A 22,684-nucleotide genomic window follows, 5' to 3' on the forward strand; every position below is an offset into this window, starting at 1 on the left:
AGCAGGAACACCTTTGTCTGTCTCTGTGGTGTAATCGATTAGCTGTTGACCTTTAGAATCCACCCAGGGAGGGCCCCCTTTTCCCCCCACCCCCTGTTATTATTTCTACTTCGGGCGGTCAGCTTGCCAGACTGCGGCTTTCCTTCAGCCACAGTAACCTTATGCTGCTTGCTGTGGACGGCCATCTTGCTAAAGTCTAAGGAGGTTTTAGAAGCTTCCTTTACATTGCCTAGATCAACATAAACCAAGGCACTGCTGGGATTCAAACCCAGAGTTTCCTGTTTACAAGATAGGTGCTTTGACCAACTAAGCCACAGCGCCAGTAATCCCCTGTTCCCCAGTGCCTACACTCAGGGGTAAGGAGCAAAACAAAACAAAACAAAACAAAACAAAACAAAACAAAACAAAACAAAACAAAACAAAACAAAACAAAACAAAACAAAACAAAACAAAACAAAACAAATACTATTTTATTGGATTTAGTATTTTCTTTTCATCAATAAAAACAATTCAATTTTTAATACTTATGATTAAAAACATTGACATATCAATCCTTAAAATCACTTAAAAATTTTAAAATCTTTGTGATTTTAACAAAACTAAAACAATTAACTTTTAAAATAAATGTGCTCAAATCAAATAAACAAAACGTGATAAAAGCAAAAACTGCACACCAACAAAAAAGTCAAATACATTGAAAATAACTGAAAATGCATTAGACAAAATAAAGAAACAAAACAAAACAAAGTGTGGATCCAGGCTGCAACAAAGGAAGCACACAGAGGTGTACACGTAAGGTTGATGGGAGCAACAAGCTTCCTGGTGAGCTTGTCCCGCGGGTGGCAATGGGAATTCGACATCGGCCGTTAGGTGCGCGTAGCCCACGCAGGGATGTCCTTTGGGTTTTGGTTCTTCTTTAAAAACTGTCATCTGTCCTGTTGGCTTTCCGCTTCATAACGTCCTCCAATGGCTTTACTATTAGCCTATCTTGCTAAAACTAAGGGTTGATGTAACAGTTCGGGTGGGATATTTAACAGCCCCTCCCAACCTGCACACAACGAATAATGTGACAGCAAACAACTCAAACAACTGATACAAATGTGTGTATCCTAGCACAATGAAATGTATTTGGAATAAATTACAGCACATTTAAGATGAGCAAAAAGATCATGAAAAAGGAAGGACAACAAAAGTCATAACAAATCAGACACTATTACAAATGGTGGCGATACAAAGTCCACAATGAAGTTCCCCCAGTCCTTTACCAGTTCATATCACAACCGACGCTGAGGTGCCGTGGAAATCATGGAAGTGTTGATTATAACATGTCCATTATGGTCAAGACTTCCAAAGTGGGCGAAAGATTAATTTAACAGTCTTTTGTGCAATGAATCCGCGGTTGAAGTATTCCCCCACCATGGCGTCTCATTTCTCCTGTTCCTCTTCCCTTTCTCCTTTTATATCCATTCCATAAATTAGGTCATCTGTAGTCCACCACATCCTCACCTGGAACCATGTATGCACAACAGCACCAGCAGGGGATAGTGGTCACCACAATACACACTCATAACACAACAAATATAAAGCACAAGCTTCACAAGGTGCACATAAAGCCCACCTAAGGCACTGCTGGGATTCAAACCCAGGATCTCCTGTTTGCTAAACAGGCACCTTAACCAACTAAGCCAAGATGCTGCCAATAGTAGCAGAACAGCAGATCACGGACCACTGTCAATCAGATGCTTGCCTTGCCGTCCATCCATCTATCTATCTATCTATCTATCTATCTATCTATCTATCTATCTATCTATGACTCTCGATATCTAACTCTCGCTTGCTAGTTAGCTAGCTATGACTCTACACTCAGGCGTAAGGAACAAAACAAAACAAAACAAAACAAAACAAAATCTGGATGCAGGCTGCAACAAAGGAAGCACACAGAGGTGTAAACGTAAGGTTGACGGCACCAAGACTGCAGCTGCTGCTGCCGATAGTAGCATAATAGCAGATCACGGACCACTGTCAATCAGATGCTTGCCTTGCCGTCTATCTATCTATCTATCTATCTATCTATGACTCTCGATATCTAACTCTCTTTGCTGGCTATCGCTCCCCCAATGGTCAGTAGCATAGTAGCATAACAGCAGATCACGGACCACTGTCAATCAGATGCTAGCCTTGCCATCCATCCATCTATCTATCTATCTATGACTCTCGATATCAATCTCTCTTGCTTGCTATCGCTACCCCAATGGTCAGTAGCATAGTAGCATAACAGCAGATCAAGAACCACTGTCAATCAGATGCTTGCCTTGCCGTCCATCCATCCATTCATCTATCTATGACTCTCGATATCTAACTCTCTTGCTTGCTATCGCTCCCCCAATGGTCAGTAGCATAGTTGCATAACAGCAGATCACAGACCACTGTCAATCAGATGCTTGCCTTGCCGTCCATCCATCCATCCATCTATCTTTCTATGTATCTATGTCTCTCGATATCTAACTCTCTTGCTTGCTAACGCTCCCCCAATGGTCAGTAGCATAGTAGCATAACAGCAGATCACGGACAACTGTCAATCAGATGCTTGCCTTGCCGTCCATCCATCCATCTATCTATCTAGCTAGCTAGCTATCTAGCTAGCTAGCTATCTATCTATGACTCTCGATATCTAACTCTCTTGCTTGCTATCGCTCCCCCAATGGTCACGTATGTTGCATTCAACGACAAAGAAAATCGTGTGCTGGAAATGATTTCTGGCAACTGTGAAGGAGCTGCACGACTGCAGCAACCACAACACCTCTGTCTGTCTCTGTGGTGCAATCGCTCAGCGCGTTTGGCTGTTAACCGAAAGGATGGTGGTTTGAATCCACCAAGGGACGGCCAACTTTTCCCCCCGCCCCTTGTTATTGTTTCTACTTCTGGCGGTCACCTTGCCAGACTGCGGCTACAGTAACCTTAAGCTGCTTGCTGCGGACGGCCATGTTGCAAAAATGTATTGAGCGTTTAGATACTTCCTTTCCATTGCCTAGGCCAACATAAACCAATGCACTGCTGGGAGTCGAACCCAGGGTTTCTTGTTTACAAGACAGGTGCTTTGACCAACTAAGCCACGGTGCCAGGACTCTCCCATTCCCCAGTGCCTACACTCAGGCGTAAGGAACAAAACAAAACAAAACAAAACAAAACAAAACAAAACAAAACAAAACAAAACAAAACAAAACAAAACAAAACAAAACAAAACAAAACAAAACAAAACAAAACAAAATCTGGATGCAGGCTGCAACAAAGGAAGCACGCAGAGGTGAAAACGTAAGGTTGACGGGAGCAACAAGCTCCCTGTTGCGACTGTCCAGGGGCTGCAATGGGAATTGGACGTTGGCCGTTAGGTGCGCGTAGCGCGTGTCCTTTGGGTTCTGGTTCTTCTTTACAAACCGGCTTCTGTCCAGTTGGCTTTCCGGTTCATTACGTCCTCTGATGGCTTTACGATAAGCCTATCTTGCAATCAGATGCTTGCCTTGCCGTCCATCCATCCATCCATCCATCTATCTATCTATCTATGACTCTCGATATCTAACTCTCTTGCTTGCTATCGCTCCCCCAATGGTCAGTAGCATAGTTGCATAACAGCAGATCAAAGACCACTGTCAATCAGATGCTTGCCTTGCCGTCCATCCATCCATCCATCTATCTTTCTATGTATCTATGTCTCTCGATATCTAACTCTCTTGCTTGCTAACGCTCCCCCAATGGTCAGTAGCATAGTAGCATAACAGCAGATCACGGACAACTGTCAATCAGATGCTTGCCTTGCCGTCCATCCATCCATCTATCTATTTATCTATCTATGACTCTTGATATCTAACTCTCTTGCTTGCTATCGCTCCCCCAATGGTCAGTAGCATAGTAGCAAATCACGGACCACTGTCAATCAGGTGCTTGCCTTGCCGTCCATCCATCCATCCATCTATCTATCTATCTATCTATCTATGACTCTCAATATCTAACTCTCTTGCTTGCTATCGCTCCCCCAATGGTCAGTAGCATAGTAGCATAACAGCAGATCACGGACCACTGTCAATCAGATGCTTGCCTTGCAGTCCATCCATCTATCTATCTATCTATCTATAACTCTTGATATCTAACTCTCTTGCTTGCTATCGCTCCCCCAATGGTCAGTAGCATTGTAGCATAACAGCAGATCATGGACCACTGTCAATCAGATGCTTGCCTTGCCGTCCATCCATCCATCCATCTATCTATGACTCTCGATATCTAACTCTCTTGCTTGCTATCGCTCCCCCAATGGTCAGTAGCATAGTTGCATAACAGCAGATCACAGACCACTGTCAATCAGATGCTTGCCTTGCCGTCCATCCATCCATCCATCTATCTTTCTATGTATCTATGTCTCTCGATATCTAACTCTCTTGCTTGCTATCGCTCCCCCAATGGTCAGTAGCATAGTAGCATAACAGCAGATCACGGACCACTGTCAATCAGATGCTTGCCTTGCCGTCCATCCATCTATCTATCTATCCATCTATGACTCTTGATATCTAACTCTCTTGCTTGCTATCGCTCCCCCAATGGTCAGTAGCATAGTAGCATAACAGCAGATCACGGACCACTGTCAATCAGATGCTTGCCTTGCCGTCCATCCATCCATCCATCTATGACTCTCGATATCTAACTCTCTTGCTTGCTATCGCTCCCCCAATGGTCAGTAGCATAGTAGCATAACAGCAGATCACGGACCACTGTCAATCAGGTGCTTGCCTTGCCGTCCATCCATCCATCCATCTATCTATCTATCTATCTATGACTCTCAATATCTAACTCTCTTGCTTGCTATCGCTCCCCCAATGGTCAGTAGCATTGTAGCATAACAGCAGATCACGGACCACTGTCAATCAGATGCTTGCCTTGCCGTCCATCCATCTATCTATCTATCTATCTATGACTCTTGATATCTAACTCTCTTGCTTGCTATCGCTCCCCCAATGGTCAGTAGCATAGTAGCATGACAGCAGATCACGGACCACTGTCAATCAGATGCTTGCCTTGCCGTCCATCCATCCATCCATCTATCTATGACTCTCGATATCTAACTCTCTTGCTTGCTATCGCTCCCCCAATGGTCAGTAGCATAGTTGCATAACAGCAGATCACAGACCACTGTCAATCAGATGCTTGCCTTGCCGTCCATCCATCCATCCATCTATCTTTCTATGTATCTATGTCTCTCGATATCTAACTCTCTTGCTTGCTATCGCTCCCCCAATGGTCAGTAGCATAACAGCAGATCACGGAACACTGTCAATCAGATGCTTGCCTTGCCGTCCATCCATCTATCTATCTATCTATCTATCTATGACTCTCGATATCTAACTCTCTTGCTTGCTATCGCTCCCCCAATGGTCAGTAGAATAGTAGCATATCAGCAGATCATGGACCACTGTCAATCAGATGCTTGCCTTGTCTTCCATCCATCCATCTATCTATCTATCTATCTATCTATCTAGCTATCTAGATAGCTATCAATCTATGACTCTCAATATCTAACTCTCTTGCTTGCTATCGCTCCCCCAATGGTCAGTAGAATAGTAGCATAACAGCAGATCACGGACCACTGTCAATCAGATGCTTGCCTTGCCGTCCATCCATCCATCCATCTATCTATCTATCTAGCTATTTAGCTAGCTATTTAGCTAGCTATCAATCTATGACTCTCAATATCTAACTCTCTTGCTTGCTATCGCTCCCCCAATGGTCACGTATGTTGCATTCAACGACAAAGAAAATCGTGTGCTGGAAATGATTTCTGGCAACTGTGAAGGAACTGCACGACTGCAGCAAGCACAACACCTCCGTCTGTGTCTGTGGCGCAATCGGTCAGCGTGTTCGGCTGTTAACCGAAAGGATGGTGGTTTGAATCCACCCAGGGACGGCCCACTTTTCCCCCCGCCCCTTGTTATTGTTTCTACTTCTGGCGGTCACCTTGCCAGACTGCGGCTACAGTAACCTTAAGCTGCTTGCTGCGGACGGCCATCTTGGAAAAATGTATTGAGCGTTTAGAAACTTCCTTTCCATTGCCTAGGCCAACATAAACCAAGGCACTGCTAGGAGTCGAACCCAGGGTTTCCTGTTTACGAGACAGGCGCTTTGACCAACTAAGCCACGGTGCCAGGACTCTCCCATTCCCCAGTGCCTACACTCAGGCGTAAGAAACAAAACAAAACAAAACAAAACAAAACAAAACAAAACAAAACAAAACAAAACAAAACAAAACAAAACAAAACAAAACAAAACAAAACAAAACAAAACAAAACAAAACAAAACAAAACAAAACAAAATCTGGATGCAGGCTGCAACAAAGGAAGCACACAGAGGTGAAAACGTAAGGTTGACGGGAGCAACAAGCTCCCTGTTGCGACTGTCCAGGGGCGGCAATAGGAATTGGACGTTAGGTAAGTAGCATAGTAGCATAACAGCAGATCACGGACCACTGTCAATCAGATGCTTGCCTTTCCGTCCATCCATCCATCTATCTATCTATCTATCTATGACTCTCGATATCTAACTCTCTTGCTTGCTATCGCTCCCCCAATGGTCAGTAGCATAGTAGCATAACAGCAGATCACGGACCACTGTCAATCAGATGCTTGCCTTTCCGTCCATCTATCTATCTATCTATCTATCTATCTATGACTCTCGATATCTAACTCTCTTGCTTGCTATCGCTCCCCCAATGGTCAGTAGCATAGTAGCATAACAGCAGATCACGGACCACTGTCAATCAGATGCTTGCCTTGCCGTCCATCCATCCATCCATCTATGACTCTCGATATCTAACTCTCTTGCTTGCTATCGCTCCCCCAATGGTCAGTAGCATAGTAGCATAACAGCAGATCACGGACCACTGTCAATCAGATGCTTGCCTCGCCGTCCATCCATCCATCCATCTATCTATCTATCTATCTATGACTCTCCATATCTAACTCTCTTGCTTGCTATCGCTCCCCCAATGGTCAGTAGCATAGTAGCATAACAGCAGATCACGGACCACTGTCAATCAGATGCTTGCCTTGCCGTCCATCCATCCATCTATCTATCTATCTATCTAGCTATCTATCTAGCTATTTAGCTAGCTATCAATCTATGACTCTCAATATCTAACTCTCTTGCTTGCTATCGCTCCCCCAATGGTCACGTATGTTGCATTCAACGACAAAGAAAATCGTGTGCTGGAAATGATTTCTGGCAACTGTGAAGGAACTGCACGACTGCAGCAAGCACAACACCTCCGTCTGTGTCTGTGGCGCAATCGGTCAGCGTGTTCGGCTGTTAACCGAAAGGATGGTGGTTTGAATCCACCCAGGGACGGCCCACTTTTCCCCCCGCCCCTTGTTATTGTTTCTACTTCTGGCAGTCACCTTGCCAGACTGCGGCTACAGTAACCTTAAGCTGCTTGCTGCGGACGGCCATCTTGGAAAAATGTATTGAGCGTTTAGAAACTTCCTTTCCATTGCCTAGGCCAACATAAACCAAGGCACTGCTAGGAGTCGAACCCAGGGTTTCCTGTTTACGAGACAGGCGCTTTGACCAACTAAGCCACGGTGCCAGGACTCTCCCATTCCCCAGTGCCTACACTCAGGCGTAAGAAACAAAACAAAACAAAACAAAACAAAACAAAACAAAACAAAACAAAACAAAACAAAACAAAACAAAACAAAACAAAACAAAACAAAACAAAACAAAACAAAACAAAACAAAACAAAATCTGGATGCAGGCTGCAACAAAGGAAGCACACAGAGGTGAAAACGTAAGGTTGACGGGAGCAACAAGCTCCCTGTTGCGACTGTCCAGGGGCGGCAATAGGAATTGGACGTTAGGTAAGTAGCATAGTAGCATAACAGCAGATCACGGACCACTGTCAATCAGATGCTTGCCTTTCCGTCCATCCATCCATCTATCTATCTATCTATCTATGACTCTCGATATCTAACTCTCTTGCTTGCTATCGCTCCCCCAATGGTCAGTAGCATAGTAGCATAACAGCAGATCACGGACCACTGTCAATCAGATGCTTGCCTTTCCGTCCATCTATCTATCTATCTATCTATCTATCTATGACTCTCGATATCTAACTCTCTTGCTTGCTATCGCTCCCCCAATGGTCAGTAGCATAGTAGCATAACAGCAGATCACGGACCACTGTCAATCAGATGCTTGCCTTGCCGTCCATCCATCCATCCATCTATGACTCTCGATATCTAACTCTCTTGCTTGCTATCGCTCCCCCAATGGTCAGTAGCATAGTAGCATAACAGCAGATCACGGACCACTGTCAATCAGATGCTTGCCTCGCCGTCCATCCATCCATCCATCTATCTATCTATCTATCTATGACTCTCCATATCTAACTCTCTTGCTTGCTATCGCTCCCCCAATGGTCAGTAGCATAGTAGCATAACAGCAGATCACGGACCACTGTCAATCAGATGCTTGCCTTGCCGTCCATCCATCCATCTATCTATCTATCTATCTAGCTATCTATCTAGCTATTTAGCTAGCTATCAATCTATGACTCTCAATATCTAACTCTCTTGCTTGCTATCGCTCCCCCAATGGTCACGTATGTTGCATTCAACGACAAAGAAAATCGTGTGCTGGCAATGATTTCTGGCAACTGTGAAGGAACTGCACGACTGCAGCAAGCACAACACCTCTGTCTGTGTCTGTGGCGCAATCGGTCAGCGTGTTCGGCTGTTAACCGAAAGGATGGTGGTTTGAATCCACCCAGGGACGGCCCACTTTTCCCCCCGCCCCTTGTTATTGTTTCTACTTCTGGCGGTCACCTTGCCAGACTGCGGCTACAGTAACCTTAAGCTGCTTGCTGCGGACGGCCATCTTGGAAAAATGTATTGAGCGTTTAGAAACTTCCTTTCCATTGCCTAGGCCAACATAAACCAAGGCACTGCTAGGAGTCGAACCCAGGGTTTCCTGTTTACGAGACAGGCGCTTTGACCAACTAAGCCACGGTGCCAGGACTCTCCCATTCCCCAGTGCCTACACTCAGGCGTAAGAAACAAAACAAAACAAAACAAAACAAAACAAAACAAAACAAAACAAAACAAAACAAAACAAAACAAAACAAAACAAAACAAAACAAAACAAAATCTGGATGCAGGCTGCAACAAAGGAAGCACACAGAGGTGAAAACGTAAGGTTGACGGGAGCAACAAGCTCCCTGTTGCGACTGTCCAGGGGCGGCAATGGGAATTGGACGTTAGGTAAGTAGCATAGTAGCATAACAGCAGATCACGGACCACTGTCAATCAGATGCTTGCCTTTCCGTCCATCCATCCATCTATCTATCTATCTATCTATGACTCTCGATATCTAACTCTCTTGCTTGCTATCGCTCCCCCAATGGTCAGTAGCATAGTAGCATAACAGCAGATCACGGACCACTGTCAATCAGATGCTTGCCTTGCCGTCCATTTATCCATCCATCTATCTATCTATCTATCTATGACTCTCGATATCTAACTCTCTTGCTTGCTATCGCTCCCCCAATGGTCAGTAGCATAGTAGCATAACAGCAGATCACGGACCACTGTCAATCAGATGCTTGCCTTGCCGTCCATTTATCCATCCATCTATCTATCTATCTATCTATGACTCTCGATATCTAACTCTCTTGCTTGCTATCGCTCCCCCAATGGTCAGTAGCATAGTAGCATAACAGCAGATCACGGACCACTGTCAATCAGATGCTTGCCTTGCCGTCCATTTATCCATCCATCTATCTATCTATCTATCTATGACTCTCGATATCTAACTCTCTTGCTTGCTATCGCTCCCCCAATGGTCAGTAGCATAGTAGCATAACAGCAGATCACGGACCACTGTCAATCAGATGCTTGCCTTGCCGTCCATTTATCCATCCATCTATCTATCTATCTATCTATGACTCTCGATATCTAACTCTCTTGCTTGCTATCGCTCCCCCAATGGTCAGTAGCATAGTAGCATAACAGCAGATCACGGACCACTGTCAATCAGATGCTTGCCTTGCCGTCCATCCATCCATCTTTCTATCTATCTATCTAGCTATCTATCTAGCTATTTAGCTAGCTATCAATCTATGACTCTCAATATCTAACTCTCTTGCTTGCTATCGCTCCCCCAATGGTCACGTATGTTGCATTCAACGACAAAGAAAATCGTGTGCTGGCAATGATTTCTGGCAACTGTGAAGGAACTGCACGACTGCAGCAAGCACAACACCTCTGTCTGTGTCTGTGGCGCAATCGGTCAGCGTGTTCGGCTGTTAACCGAAAGGATGGTGGTTTGAATCCACCCAGGGACGGCCCACTTTTCCCCCCGCCCCTTGTTATTGTTTCTACTTCTGGCGGTCACCTTGCCAGACTGCGGCTACAGTAACCTTAAGCTGCTTGCTGCGGACGGCCATCTTGGAAAAATGTATTGAGCGTTTAGAAACTTCCTTTCCATTGCCTAGGCCAACATAAACCAAGGCACTGCTAGGAGTCGAACCCAGGGTTTCCTGTTTACGAGACAGGCGCTTTGACCAACTAAGCCACGGTGCCAGGACTCTCCCATTCCCCAGTGCCTACACTCAGGCGTAAGAAACAAAACAAAACAAAACAAAACAAAACAAAACAAAACAAAACAAAACAAAACAAAACAAAACAAAACAAAACAAAACAAAACAAAACAAAACAAAACAAAACAAAACAAAACAAAACAAAATCTGGATGCAGGCTGCAACAAAGGAAGCACACAGAGGTGAAAACGTAAGGTTGACGGGAGCAACAAGCTCCCTGTTGCGACTGTCCAGGGGCGGCAATGGGAATTGGACGTTAGGTAAGTAGCATAGTAGCATAACAGCAGATCACGGACCACTGTCAATCAGATGCTTGCCTTTCCGTCCATCTATCTATCTATCTATCTATCTATCTATGACTCTCGATATCTAACTCTCTTGCTTGCTATCGCTCCCCCAATGGTCAGTAGCATAGTAGCATAACAGCAGATCACGGACCACTGTCAATCAGATGCTTGCCTTGCCGTCCATCCATCCATCCATCTATGACTCTCGATATCTAACTCTCTTGCTTGCTATCGCTCCCCCAATGGTCAGTAGCATAGTAGCATAACAGCAGATCACGGACCACTGTCAATCAGATGCTTGCCTTGCCGTCCATCCATCCATCCATCTATCTATCTATCTATCTATGACTCTCCATATCTAACTCTCTTGCTTGCTATCGCTCCCCCAATGGTCAGTAGCATAGTAGCATATCAGCAGATCACGGACCACTGTCAATCAGATGCTTGCCTTGCCGTCCATCCATCCATCCATCTATGACTCTCGATATCTAACTCTCTTGCTTGCTATCGCTCCCCCAATGGTCAGTAGCATAGTAGCATAACAGCAGATCACGGACCACTGTCAATCAGATGCTTGCCTTGCCGTCCATCCATCCATCCATCTATCTATCTATCTATCTATGACTCTCCATATCTAACTCTCTTGCTTGCTATCGCTCCCCCAATGGTCAGTAGCATAGTAGCATAACAGCAGATCACGGACCACTGTCAATCAGATGCTTGCCTTGCCGTCCATCCATCCATCTATCTATCTATCTATCTAGCTATCTATCTAGCTATTTAGCTAGCTATCAATCTATGACTCTCAATATCTAACTCTCTTGCTTGCTATCGTCCCCCAATGGTCACGTATGTTGCATTCAACGACAAAGAAAATCGTGTGCTGGCAATGATTTCTGGCAACTGTGAAGGAACTGCACGACTGCAGCAAGCACAACACCTCCGTCTGTGTCTGTGGCGCAATCGGTCAGCGTGTTCGGCTGTTAACCGAAAGGATGGTGGTTTGAATCCACCCAGGGACGGCCCACTTTTCCTCCCGCCCCTTGTTATTGTTTCTACTTCTGGCGGTCACCTTGCCAGACTGCGGCTACAGTAACCTTAAGCTGCTTGCTGCGGACGGCCATCTTGGAAAAATGTATTGAGCGTTTAGAAACTTCCTTTCCATTGCCTAGGCCAACATAAACCAAGGCACAGCTAGGAGTCGAACCCAGGGTTTCCTGTTTACGAGACAGGCGCTTTGACCAACTAAGCCACGGTGCCAGGACTCTCCCATTCCCCAGTGCCTACACTCAGGCGTAAGAAACAAAACAAAACAAAACAAAACAAAAAAACAAAACAAAACAAAACAAAACAAAACAAAACAAAACAAAACAAAACAAAACAAAACAAAATCTGGATGCAGGCTGCAACAAAGGAAGCACACAGAGGTGAAAACGTAAGGTTGACGGGAGCAACAAGCTCCCTGTTGCGACTGTCCAGGGGCGGCAATGGGAATTGGACGTTAGGTAAGTAGCATAGTAGCATAACAGCAGATCACGGACCACTGTCAATCAGATGCTTGCCTTTCCGTCCATCTATCTATCTATCTATCTATCTATCTATGACTCTCGATATCTAACTCTCTTGCTTGCTATCGCTCCCCCAATGGTCAGTAGCATAGTAGCATAACAGCAGGTCACGGACCACTGTCAATCAGATGCTTGCCTTGCCGTCCATCCATCCATCCATCTATGACTCTCGATATCTAACTCTCTTGCTTGCTATCGCTCCCCCAATGGTCAGTAGCATAGTAGCATAACAGCAGATCACGGACCACTGTCAATCAGATGCTTGCCTTGCCGTCCATCCATCCATCCATCTATCTATCTATCTATCTATGACTCTCCATATCTAACTCTCTTGCTTGCTATTGCTCCCCCAATGGTCAGTAGCATAGTAGCATATCAGCAGATCACGGACCACTGTCAATCAGATGCTTGCCTTGCCGTCCATCCATCCATCCATCTATGACTCTCGATATCTAACTCTCTTGCTTGCTATCGCTCCCCCAATGGTCAGTAGCATAGTAGCATAACAGCAGATCACGGACCACTGTCAATCAGATGCTTGCCTTGCCGTCCATTTATCCATCCATCTATCTATCTATCTATCTATGACTCTCGATATCTAACTCTCTTGCTTGCTATCGCTCCCCCAATGGTCAGTAGCATAGTAGCATAACAGCAGATCACGGACCACTGTCAATCAGATGCTTGCCTTGCCGTCCATTTATCCATCCATCTATCTATCTATCTATCTATGACTCTCGATATCTAACTCTCTTGCTTGCTATCGCTCCCCCAATGGTCAGTAGCATAGTAGCATAACAGCAGATCACGGACCACTGTCAATCAGATGCTTGCCTTGCCGTCCATTTATCCATCCATCTATCTATCTATCTATCTATGACTCTCGATATCTAACTCTCTTGCTTGCTATCGCTCCCCCAATGGTCAGTAGCATAGTAGCATAACAGCAGATCACGGACCACTGTCAATCAGATGCTTGCCTTGCCGTCCATCCATCCATCTTTCTATCTATCTATCTAGCTATCTATCTAGCTATTTAGCTAGCTATCAATCTATGACTCTCAATATCTAACTCTCTTGCTTGCTATCGCTCCCCCAATGGTCACGTATGTTGCATTCAACGACAAAGAAAATCGTGTGCTGGCAATGATTTCTGGCAACTGTGAAGGAACTGCACGACTGCAGCAAGCACAACACCTCTGTCTGTGTCTGTGGCGCAATCGGTCAGCGTGTTCGGCTGTTAACCGAAAGGATGGTGGTTTGAATCCACCCAGGGACGGCCCACTTTTCCCCCCGCCCCTTGTTATTGTTTCTACTTCTGGCGGTCACCTTGCCAGACTGCGGCTACAGTAACCTTAAGCTGCTTGCTGCGGACGGCCATCTTGGAAAAATGTATTGAGCGTTTAGAAACTTCCTTTCCATTGCCTAGGCCAACATAAACCAAGGCACTGCTAGGAGTCGAACCCAGGGTTTCCTGTTTACGAGACAGGCGCTTTGACCAACTAAGCCACGGTGCCAGGACTCTCCCATTCCCCAGTGCCTACACTCAGGCGTAAGAAACAAAACAAAACAAAACAAAACAAAACAAAACAAAACAAAACAAAACAAAACAAAACAAAACAAAACAAAACAAAACAAAACAAAACAAAACAAAACAAAACAAAACAAAATCTGGATGCAGGCTGCAACAAAGGAAGCACACAGAGGTGAAAACGTAAGGTTGACGGGAGCAACAAGCTCCCTGTTGTGACTGTCCAGGGGCGGCAATGGGAATTGGACGTTAGGTAAGTAGCATAGTAGCATAACAGCAGATCACGGACCACTGTCAATCAGATGCTTGCCTTTCCGTCCATCTATCTATCTATCTATCTATCTATCTATGACTCTCGATATCTAACTCTCTTGCTTGCTATCGCTCCCCCAATGGTCAGTAGCATAGTAGCATAACAGCAGATCACGGACCACTGTCAATCAGATGCTTGCCTTGCCGTCCATCCATCCATCCATCTATGACTCTCGATATCTAACTCTCTTGCTTGCTATCGCTCCCCCAATGGTCAGTAGCATAGTAGCATAACAGCAGATCACGGACCACTGTCAATCAGATGCTTGCCTTGCCGTCCATCCATCCATCCATCTATCTATCTATCTATCTATGACTCTCCATATCTAACTCTCTTGCTTGCTATCGCTCCCCCAATGGTCAGTAGCATAGTAGCATATCAGCAGATCACGGACCACTGTCAATCAGATGCTTGCCTTGCCGTCCATCCATCCATCCATCTATGACTCTCGATATCTAACTCTCTTGCTTGCTATCGCTCCCCCAATGGTCAGTAGCATAGTAGCATAACAGCAGATCACGGACCACTGTCAATCAGATGCTTGCCTTGCCGTCCATCCATCCATCCATCTATCTATCTATCTATCTATGACTCTCCATATCTAACTCTCTTGCTTGCTATCGCTCCCCCAATGGTCAGTAGCATAGTAGCATAACAGCAGATCACGGACCACTGTCAATCAGATGCTTGCCTTGCCGTCCATCCATCCATCTATCTATCTATCTATCTAGCTATCTATCTAGCTATTTAGCTAGCTATCAATCTATGACTCTCAATATCTAACTCTCTTGCTTGCTATCGTCCCCCAATGGTCACGTATGTTGCATTCAACGACAAAGAAAATCGTGTGCTGGCAATGATTTCTGGCAACTGTGAAGGAACTGCACGACTGCAGCAAGCACAACACCTCCGTCTGTGTCTGTGGCGCAATCGGTCAGCGTGTTCGGCTGTTAACCGAAAGGATGGTGGTTTGAATCCACCCAGGGACGGCCCACTTTTCCTCCCGCCCCTTGTTATTGTTTCTACTTCTGGCGGTCACCTTGCCAGACTGCGGCTACAGTAACCTTAAGCTGCTTGCTGCGGACGGCCATCTTGGAAAAATGTATTGAGCGTTTAGAAACTTCCTTTCCATTGCCTAGGCCAACATAAACCAAGGCACAGCTAGGAGTCGAACCCAGGGTTTCCTGTTTACGAGACAGGCGCTTTGACCAACTAAGCCACGGTGCCAGGACTCTCCCATTCCCCAGTGCCTACACTCAGGCGTAAGAAACAAAACAAAACAAAACAAAACAAAAAAACAAAACAAAACAAAACAAAACAAAACAAAACAAAACAAAACAAAACAAAACAAAACAAAACAAAACAAAACAAAACAAAATCTGGATGCAGGCTGCAACAAAGGAAGCACACAGAGGTGAAAACGTAAGGTTGACGGGAGCAACAAGCTCCCTGTTGCGACTGTCCAGGGGCGGCAATGGGAATTGGACGTTAGGTAAGTAGCATAGTAGCATAACAGCAGATCACGGACCACTGTCAATCAGATGCTTGCCTTTCCGTCCATCTATCTATCTATCTATCTATCTATCTATGACTCTCGATATCTAACTCTCTTGCTTGCTATCGCTCCCCCAATGGTCAGTAGCATAGTAGCATAACAGCAGGTCACGGACCACTGTCAATCAGATGCTTGCCTTGCCGTCCATCCATCCATCCATCTATGACTCTCGATATCTAACTCTCTTGCTTGCTATCGCTCCCCCAATGGTCAGTAGCATAGTAGCATAACAGCAGATCACGGACCACTGTCAATCAGATGCTTGCCTTGCCGTCCATCCATCCATCCATCTATCTATCTATCTATCTATGACTCTCCATATCTAACTCTCTTGCTTGCTATTGCTCCCCCAATGGTCAGTAGCATAGTAGCATATCAGCAGATCACGGACCACTGTCAATCAGATGCTTGCCTTGCCGTCCATCCATCCATCCATCTATGACTCTCGATATCTAACTCTCTTGCTTGCTATCGCTCCCCCAATGGTCAGTAGCATAGTAGCATAACAGCAGATCACGGACCACTGTCAATCAGATGCTTGCCTTGCCGTCCATCCATCCATCCATCTATCTATCTATCTATCTATCTATGACTCTCCATATCTAACTCTCTTGCTTGCTATCGCTCCCCCAATGGTCAGTAGCATAGTAGCATAACAGCAGATCACGGACCACTGTCAATCAGATGCTTGCCTTGCCGTCCATCCATCCATCTATCTATCTATCTATCTAGCTATCTATCTAGCTATTTAGCTAGCTATCAATCTATGACTCTCAATATCTAACTCTCTTGCTTGCTATCGCTTCCCCAATGGTCACGTATGTTGCATTCAACGACAAAGAAAATCGTGTGCTGGCAATGATTTCTGGCAACTGTGAAGGAACTGCACGACTGCAGCAAGCACAACACCTCCGTCTGTGTCTGTGGCGCAATCGGTCAGCGTGTTCGGCTGTTAACCGAAAGGATGGTGGTTTGAATCCACCCAGGGACGGCCCACTTTTCCCCCCGCCCCTTGTTATTGTTTCTACTTCTGGCGGTCACCTTGCCAGACTGCGGCTACAGTAACCTTAAGCTGCTTGCTGCGGACGGCCATCTTGGAAAAATGTATTGAGCGTTTAGAAACTTCCTTTCCATTGCCTAGGCCAACATAAACCAAGGCACAGCTAGGAGTCGAACCCAGGGTTTCCTGTTTACGAGACAGGCACTTTGACCAACTAAGCCACGGTGCCAGGACTCTCCCATTCCCCAGTGCCTACACTCAGGCGTAAGAAACAAAACAAAACAAAACAAAACAAAACAAAACAAAACAAAACAAAACAAAACAAAACAAAACAAAACAAAACAAAACAAAATCTGGATGCAGGCTGCAACAAAGGAAGCACACAGAGGTGAAAACGTAAGGTTGACGGGAGCAACAAGCTCCCTGTTGCGACTGTCCAGGGGCGGCAATGGGAATTGGACGTTAGGTAAGTAGCATAGTAGCATAACAGCAGATCACGGACCACTGTCAATCAGATGCTTGCCTTTCCGTCCATCTATCTATCTATCTATCTATCTATCTATGACTCTCGATATCTAACTCTCTTGCTTGCTATCGCTCCCCCAATGGTCAGTAGCATAGTAGCATAACAGCAGATCACGGACCACTGTCAATCAGATGCTTGCCTTGCCGTCCATCCATCCATCCATCTATGACTCTCGATATCTAACTCTCTTGCTTGCTATCGCTCCCCCAATGGTCAGTAGCATAGTAGCATAACAGCAGATCACGGACCACTGTCAATCAGATGCTTGCCTTGCCGTCCATCCATCCATCCATCTATCTATCTATCTATCTATGACTCTCCATATCTAACTCTCTTGCTTGCTATCGCTCCCCCAATGGTCAGTAGCATAGTAGCATAACAGCAGATCACGGACCACTGTCAATCAGATGCTTGCCTTGCCGTCCATCCATCCATCCATCTATGACTCTCGATATCTAACTCTCTTGCTTGCTATCGCTCCCCCAATGGTCAGTAGCATAGTAGCATAACAGCAGATCACGGACCACTGTCAATCAGATGCTTGCCTTGCCGTCCATCCATCCATCCATCTATCTATCTATCTATCTATGACTCTCCATATCTAACTCTCTTGCTTGCTATCGCTCCCCCAATGGTCAGTAGCATAGTAGCATAACAGCAGATCACGGACCACTGTCAATCAAATGCTTGCCTTGCCGTCCATCCATCCATCTATCTATCTATCTATCTATCTAGCTATCTATCTAGCTATTTAGCTAGCTATCAATCTATGACTCTCAATATCTAACTCTCTTGCTTGCTATCGCTCCCCCAATGGTCACGTATGTTGCATTCAACGACAAAGAAAATCGTGTGCTGGCAATGATTTCTGGCAACTGTGAAGGAACTGCACGACTGCAGCAAGCACAACACCTCTGTCTGTGTCTGTGGCGCAATCGGTCAGCGTGTTCGGCTGTTAACCGAAAGGATGGTGGTTTGAATCCACCCAGGGACGGCCCACTTTTCCCCCCGCCCCTTGTTATTGTTTCTACTTCTGGCGGTCACCTTGCCAGACTGCGGCTACAGTAACCTTAAGCTGCTTGCTGCGGACGGCCATCTTGGAAAAATGTATTGAGCGTTTAGAAACTTCCTTTCCATTGCCTAGGCCAACATAAACCAAGGCACAGCTAGGAGTCGAACCCAGGGTTTCCTGTTTACGAGACAGGCACTTTGACCAACTAAGCCACGGTGCCAGGACTCTCCCATTCCCCAGTGCCTACACTCAGGCGTAAGAAACAAAACAAAACAAAACAAAACAAAACAAAACAAAACAAAACAAAACAAAACAAAACAAAACAAAACAAAACAAAACAAAACAAAACAAAACAAAACAAAACAAAAACAAAATCTGGATGCAGGCTGCAACAAAGGAAGCACACAGAGGTGAAAACGTAAGGTTGACGGGAGCAACAAGCTCCCTGTTGCGACTGTCCAGGGGCGGCAATGGGAATTGGACGTTAGGTAAGTAGCATAGTAGCATAACAGCAGATCACGGACCACTGTCAATCAGATGCTTGCCTTTCCGTCCATCTATCTATCTATCTATCTATCTATCTATGACTCTCGATATCTAACTCTCTTGCTTGCTATCGCTCCCCCAATGGTCAGTAGCATAGTAGCATAACAGCAGATCACGGACCACTGTCAATCAGATTCTTGCCTTGCCGTCCATCCATCCATCCATCTATGACTCTCGATATCTAACTCTCTTGCTTGCTATCGCTCCCCCAATGGTCAGTAGCATAGTAGCATAACAGCAGATCACGGACCACTGTCAATCAGATGCTTGCCTTGCCGTCCATCCATCCATCCATCTATCTATCTATCTATCTATGACTCTACATATCTAACTCTCTTGCTTGCTATCGCTCCCCCAATGGTCAGTAGCATAGTAGCATAACAGCAGATCACGGACCACTGTCAATCAGATGCTTGCCTTGCCGTCCATCCATCCATCTATCTATCTATCTATCTAGCTATCTATCTAGCTATTTAGCTAGCTATCAATCTATGACTCTCAATATCTAACTCTCTTGCTTGCTATCGCTCCCCCAATGGTCACGTATGTTGCATTCAACGACAAAGAAAATCGTGTGCTGGCAATGATTTCTGGCAACTGTGAAGGAACTGCACGACTGCAGCAAGCACAACACCTCCGTCTGTGTCTGTGGCGCAATCGGTCAGCGTGTTCGGCTGTTAACCGAAAGGATGGTGGTTTGAATCCACCCAGGGACGGCCCACTTTTCCCCCCGCCCCTTGTTATTGTTTCTACTTCTGGCGGTCACCTTGCCAGACTGCGGCTACAGTAACCTTAAGCTGCTTGCTGCGGACGGCCATCTTGGAAAAATGTATTGAGCGTTTAGAAACTTCCTTTCCATTGCCTAGGCCAACATAAACCAAGGCACTGCTAGGAGTCGAACCCAGGGTTTCCTGTTTACGAGACAGGCGCTTTGACCAACTAAGCCACGGTGCCAGGACTCTCCCATTCCCCAGTGCCTACACTCAGGCGTAAGAAACAAAACAAAACAAAACAAAACAAAACAAAACAAAACAAAACAAAACAAAACAAAACAAAATCTGGATGCAGGCTGCAACAAAGGAAGCACACAGAGGTGAAAACGTAAGGTTGACGGGAGCAACAAGCTCCCTGTTGCGACTGTACAGGGGCGGCAATGGGAATTGGACGTTAGGTAAGTAGCATAGTAGCATAACAGCAGATCACGGACCACTGTCAATCAGATGCTTGCCTTTCCGTCCATCCATCCATCTATCTATCTATCTATCTATGACTCTCGATATCTAACTCTCTTGCTTGCTATCGCTCCCCCAATGGTCAGTAGCATAGTAGCATAACAGCAGATCACGGACCACTGTCAATCAGATGCTTGCCTTGCCGTCCATCCATCCATCCATCTATGACTCTCGATATCTAACTCTCTTGCTTGCTATCGCTCCCCCAATGGTCAGTAGCATAGTAGCATAACAGCAGATCACGGACCACTGTCAATCAAATGCTTGCCTTGCCGTCCATCCATCCATCTATCTATCTATCTATCTATCTAGCTATCTATCTAGCTATTTAGCTAGCTATCAATCTATGACTCTCAATATCTAACTCTCTTGCTTGCTATCGCTCCCCCAATGGTCACGTATGTTGCATTCAACGACAAAGAAAATCGTGTGCTGGCAATGATTTCTGGCAACTGTGAAGGAACTGCACGACTGCAGCAAGCACAACACCTCTGTCTGTGTCTGTGGCGCAATCGGTCAGCGTGTTCGGCTGTTAACCGAAAGGATGGTGGTTTGAATCCACCCAGGGACGGCCCACTTTTCCCCCCGCCCCTTGTTATTGTTTCTACTTCTGGCGGTCACCTTGCCAGACTGCGGCTACAGTAACCTTAAGCTGCTTGCTGCGGACGGCCATCTTGGAAAAATGTATTGAGCGTTTAGAAACTTCCTTTCCATTGCCTAGGCCAACATAAACCAAGGCACAGCTAGGAGTCGAACCCAGGGTTTCCTGTTTACGAGACAGGCGCTTTGACCAACTAAGCCACGGTGCCAGGACTCTCCCATTCCCCAGTGCCTACACTCAGGCGTAAGAAACAAAACAAAACAAAACAAAACAAAACAAAACAAAACAAAACAAAACAAAACAAAACAAAACAAAACAAAACAAAACAAAACAAAACAAAACAAAACAAAACAAAACAAAATCTGGATGCAGGCTGCAACAAAGGAAGCACACAGAGGTGAAAACGTAAGGTTGACGGGAGCAACAAGCTCCCTGTTGCGACTGTCCAGGGGCGGCAATGGGAATTGGACGTTAGGTAAGTAGCATAGTAGCATAACAGCAGATCACGGACCACTGTCAATCAGATGCTTGCCTTTCCGTCCATCCATCCATCTATCTATCTATCTATCTATCTATCTATGACTCTCGATATCTAACTCTCTTGCTTGCTATCGCTCCCCCAATGGTCAGTAGCATAGTAGCATAACAGCAGATCACGGACCACTGTCAATCAGATGCTTGCCTTGCCGTCCATCCATCCATCCATCTATGACTCTCGATATCTAACTCTCTTGCTTGCTATCGCTCCCCCAATGGTCAGTAGCATAGTAGCATAACAGCAGATCACGGACCACTGTCAATCAGATGCTTGCCTTGCCGTCCATCCATCCATCCATCTATCTATCTATCTATCTATGACTCTCCATATCTAACTCTCTTGCTTGCTATCGCTCCCCCAATGGTCAGTAGCATAGTAGCATAACAGCAGATCACGGACCACTGTCAATCAGATGCTTGCCTTGCCATCCATCCATCTATCTATCTATCTATCTAGCTATCTATCTAGCTATTTAGCTAGCTATCAATCTATGACTCTCAATATCTAACTCTCTTGCTTGCTATCGCTCCCCCAATGGTCACGTATGTTGCATTCAACGACAAAGAAAATCGTGTGCTGGCAATGATTTCTGGCAACTGTGAAGGAACTGCACGACTGCAGCAAGCACAACACCTCCGTCTGTGTCTGTGGCGCAATCGGTCAGCGTGTTCGGCTGTTAACCGAAAGAATGGTGGTTTGAATCCACCCAGGGACGGCCCACTTTTCCCCCCGCCCCTTGTTATTGTTTCTACTTCTGGCGGTCACCTTGCCAGACTGCGGCTACAGTAACCTTAAGCTGCTTGCTGCGGACGGCCATCTTGGAAAAATGTATTGAGCGTTTAGAAACTTCCTTTCCATTGCCTAGGCCAACATAAACCAAGGCACTGCTAGGAGTCGAACCCAGGGTTTCCTGTTTACGAGACAGGCGCTTTGACCAACTAAGCCACGGTGCCAGGACTCTCCCATTCCCCAATGCCTACACTCAGGCGTAAGAAACAAAACAAAACAAAACAAAACAAAACAAAACAAAACAAAACAAAACAAAACAAAACAAAACAAAACAAAACAAAACAAAACAAAACAAAATCTGGATGCAGGCTGCAACAAAGGAAGCACACAGAGGTGAAAACGTAAGGTTGACGGGAGCAACAAGCTCCCTGTTGCGACTGTCCAGGGGCGGCAATGGGAATTGGACGTTAGGTAAGTAGCATAGTAGCATAACAGCAGATCACGGACCACTGTCAATCAGATGCTTGCCTTTCCGTCCATCCATCCATCTATCTATCTATCTATCTATCTATCTATGACTCTCGATATCTAACTCTCTTGCTTGCTATCGCT

At 45.5% G+C, this 22,684-nt stretch overlaps 24 non-coding genes across 24 annotated transcripts; 11 read left to right on the forward strand and 13 right to left on the reverse strand.

The window, feature by feature from the left end:
- Positions 1 to 247: 247 nt before the first annotated feature.
- Positions 248 to 321, reverse strand: trnat-ugu (transfer RNA threonine (anticodon UGU)). Its single transcript has one exon. It is a non-coding gene; the product is annotated as a tRNA-Thr (tRNA).
- Positions 322 to 5,876: 5,555 nt separating this feature from the next.
- On the forward strand, positions 5,877 to 5,950 carry trnan-guu (transfer RNA asparagine (anticodon GUU)). The gene has a single exon. It is a non-coding gene; the product is annotated as a tRNA-Asn (tRNA).
- A 164-nt stretch (positions 5,951 to 6,114) lies between these two features.
- trnat-cgu (transfer RNA threonine (anticodon CGU)) lies at positions 6,115 to 6,188 on the reverse strand. The gene has a single exon. It is a non-coding gene; the product is annotated as a tRNA-Thr (tRNA).
- Positions 6,189 to 7,312: 1,124 nt separating this feature from the next.
- Positions 7,313 to 7,386, forward strand: trnan-guu (transfer RNA asparagine (anticodon GUU)). Its single transcript has one exon. It is a non-coding gene; the product is annotated as a tRNA-Asn (tRNA).
- A 164-nt stretch (positions 7,387 to 7,550) lies between these two features.
- Positions 7,551 to 7,624, reverse strand: trnat-cgu (transfer RNA threonine (anticodon CGU)). The gene has a single exon. It is a non-coding gene; the product is annotated as a tRNA-Thr (tRNA).
- Positions 7,625 to 8,738: 1,114 nt separating this feature from the next.
- trnan-guu (transfer RNA asparagine (anticodon GUU)) lies at positions 8,739 to 8,812 on the forward strand. Its single transcript has one exon. It is a non-coding gene; the product is annotated as a tRNA-Asn (tRNA).
- A 164-nt stretch (positions 8,813 to 8,976) lies between these two features.
- On the reverse strand, positions 8,977 to 9,050 carry trnat-cgu (transfer RNA threonine (anticodon CGU)). The gene has a single exon. It is a non-coding gene; the product is annotated as a tRNA-Thr (tRNA).
- Positions 9,051 to 10,305: 1,255 nt separating this feature from the next.
- Positions 10,306 to 10,379, forward strand: trnan-guu (transfer RNA asparagine (anticodon GUU)). Its single transcript has one exon. It is a non-coding gene; the product is annotated as a tRNA-Asn (tRNA).
- Positions 10,380 to 10,543: 164 nt separating this feature from the next.
- trnat-cgu (transfer RNA threonine (anticodon CGU)) lies at positions 10,544 to 10,617 on the reverse strand. The gene has a single exon. It is a non-coding gene; the product is annotated as a tRNA-Thr (tRNA).
- Positions 10,618 to 11,869: 1,252 nt separating this feature from the next.
- trnan-guu (transfer RNA asparagine (anticodon GUU)) lies at positions 11,870 to 11,943 on the forward strand. The gene has a single exon. It is a non-coding gene; the product is annotated as a tRNA-Asn (tRNA).
- A 164-nt stretch (positions 11,944 to 12,107) lies between these two features.
- On the reverse strand, positions 12,108 to 12,181 carry trnat-cgu (transfer RNA threonine (anticodon CGU)). Its single transcript has one exon. It is a non-coding gene; the product is annotated as a tRNA-Thr (tRNA).
- Positions 12,182 to 13,694: 1,513 nt separating this feature from the next.
- Positions 13,695 to 13,768, forward strand: trnan-guu (transfer RNA asparagine (anticodon GUU)). The gene has a single exon. It is a non-coding gene; the product is annotated as a tRNA-Asn (tRNA).
- Positions 13,769 to 13,932: 164 nt separating this feature from the next.
- trnat-cgu (transfer RNA threonine (anticodon CGU)) lies at positions 13,933 to 14,006 on the reverse strand. Its single transcript has one exon. It is a non-coding gene; the product is annotated as a tRNA-Thr (tRNA).
- Positions 14,007 to 15,248: 1,242 nt separating this feature from the next.
- On the forward strand, positions 15,249 to 15,322 carry trnan-guu (transfer RNA asparagine (anticodon GUU)). Its single transcript has one exon. It is a non-coding gene; the product is annotated as a tRNA-Asn (tRNA).
- Positions 15,323 to 15,486: 164 nt separating this feature from the next.
- trnat-cgu (transfer RNA threonine (anticodon CGU)) lies at positions 15,487 to 15,560 on the reverse strand. Its single transcript has one exon. It is a non-coding gene; the product is annotated as a tRNA-Thr (tRNA).
- A 1,245-nt stretch (positions 15,561 to 16,805) lies between these two features.
- Positions 16,806 to 16,879, forward strand: trnan-guu (transfer RNA asparagine (anticodon GUU)). The gene has a single exon. It is a non-coding gene; the product is annotated as a tRNA-Asn (tRNA).
- Positions 16,880 to 17,043: 164 nt separating this feature from the next.
- trnat-cgu (transfer RNA threonine (anticodon CGU)) lies at positions 17,044 to 17,117 on the reverse strand. Its single transcript has one exon. It is a non-coding gene; the product is annotated as a tRNA-Thr (tRNA).
- A 1,217-nt stretch (positions 17,118 to 18,334) lies between these two features.
- On the forward strand, positions 18,335 to 18,408 carry trnan-guu (transfer RNA asparagine (anticodon GUU)). The gene has a single exon. It is a non-coding gene; the product is annotated as a tRNA-Asn (tRNA).
- A 164-nt stretch (positions 18,409 to 18,572) lies between these two features.
- On the reverse strand, positions 18,573 to 18,646 carry trnat-cgu (transfer RNA threonine (anticodon CGU)). The gene has a single exon. It is a non-coding gene; the product is annotated as a tRNA-Thr (tRNA).
- A 968-nt stretch (positions 18,647 to 19,614) lies between these two features.
- Positions 19,615 to 19,688, forward strand: trnan-guu (transfer RNA asparagine (anticodon GUU)). The gene has a single exon. It is a non-coding gene; the product is annotated as a tRNA-Asn (tRNA).
- Positions 19,689 to 19,852: 164 nt separating this feature from the next.
- trnat-cgu (transfer RNA threonine (anticodon CGU)) lies at positions 19,853 to 19,926 on the reverse strand. The gene has a single exon. It is a non-coding gene; the product is annotated as a tRNA-Thr (tRNA).
- A 775-nt stretch (positions 19,927 to 20,701) lies between these two features.
- On the forward strand, positions 20,702 to 20,775 carry trnan-guu (transfer RNA asparagine (anticodon GUU)). Its single transcript has one exon. It is a non-coding gene; the product is annotated as a tRNA-Asn (tRNA).
- Positions 20,776 to 20,939: 164 nt separating this feature from the next.
- On the reverse strand, positions 20,940 to 21,013 carry trnat-cgu (transfer RNA threonine (anticodon CGU)). The gene has a single exon. It is a non-coding gene; the product is annotated as a tRNA-Thr (tRNA).
- A 1,209-nt stretch (positions 21,014 to 22,222) lies between these two features.
- On the reverse strand, positions 22,223 to 22,296 carry trnat-cgu (transfer RNA threonine (anticodon CGU)). The gene has a single exon. It is a non-coding gene; the product is annotated as a tRNA-Thr (tRNA).
- Between the last annotated feature and the right edge of the window lie 388 nt (positions 22,297 to 22,684).

This window comes from Amia ocellicauda, unplaced genomic scaffold (assembly GCF_036373705.1).
Source record: "Amia ocellicauda isolate fAmiCal2 unplaced genomic scaffold, fAmiCal2.hap1 HAP1_SCAFFOLD_122, whole genome shotgun sequence".
Taxonomy (NCBI): domain Eukaryota; kingdom Metazoa; phylum Chordata; class Actinopteri; order Amiiformes; family Amiidae; genus Amia; species Amia ocellicauda.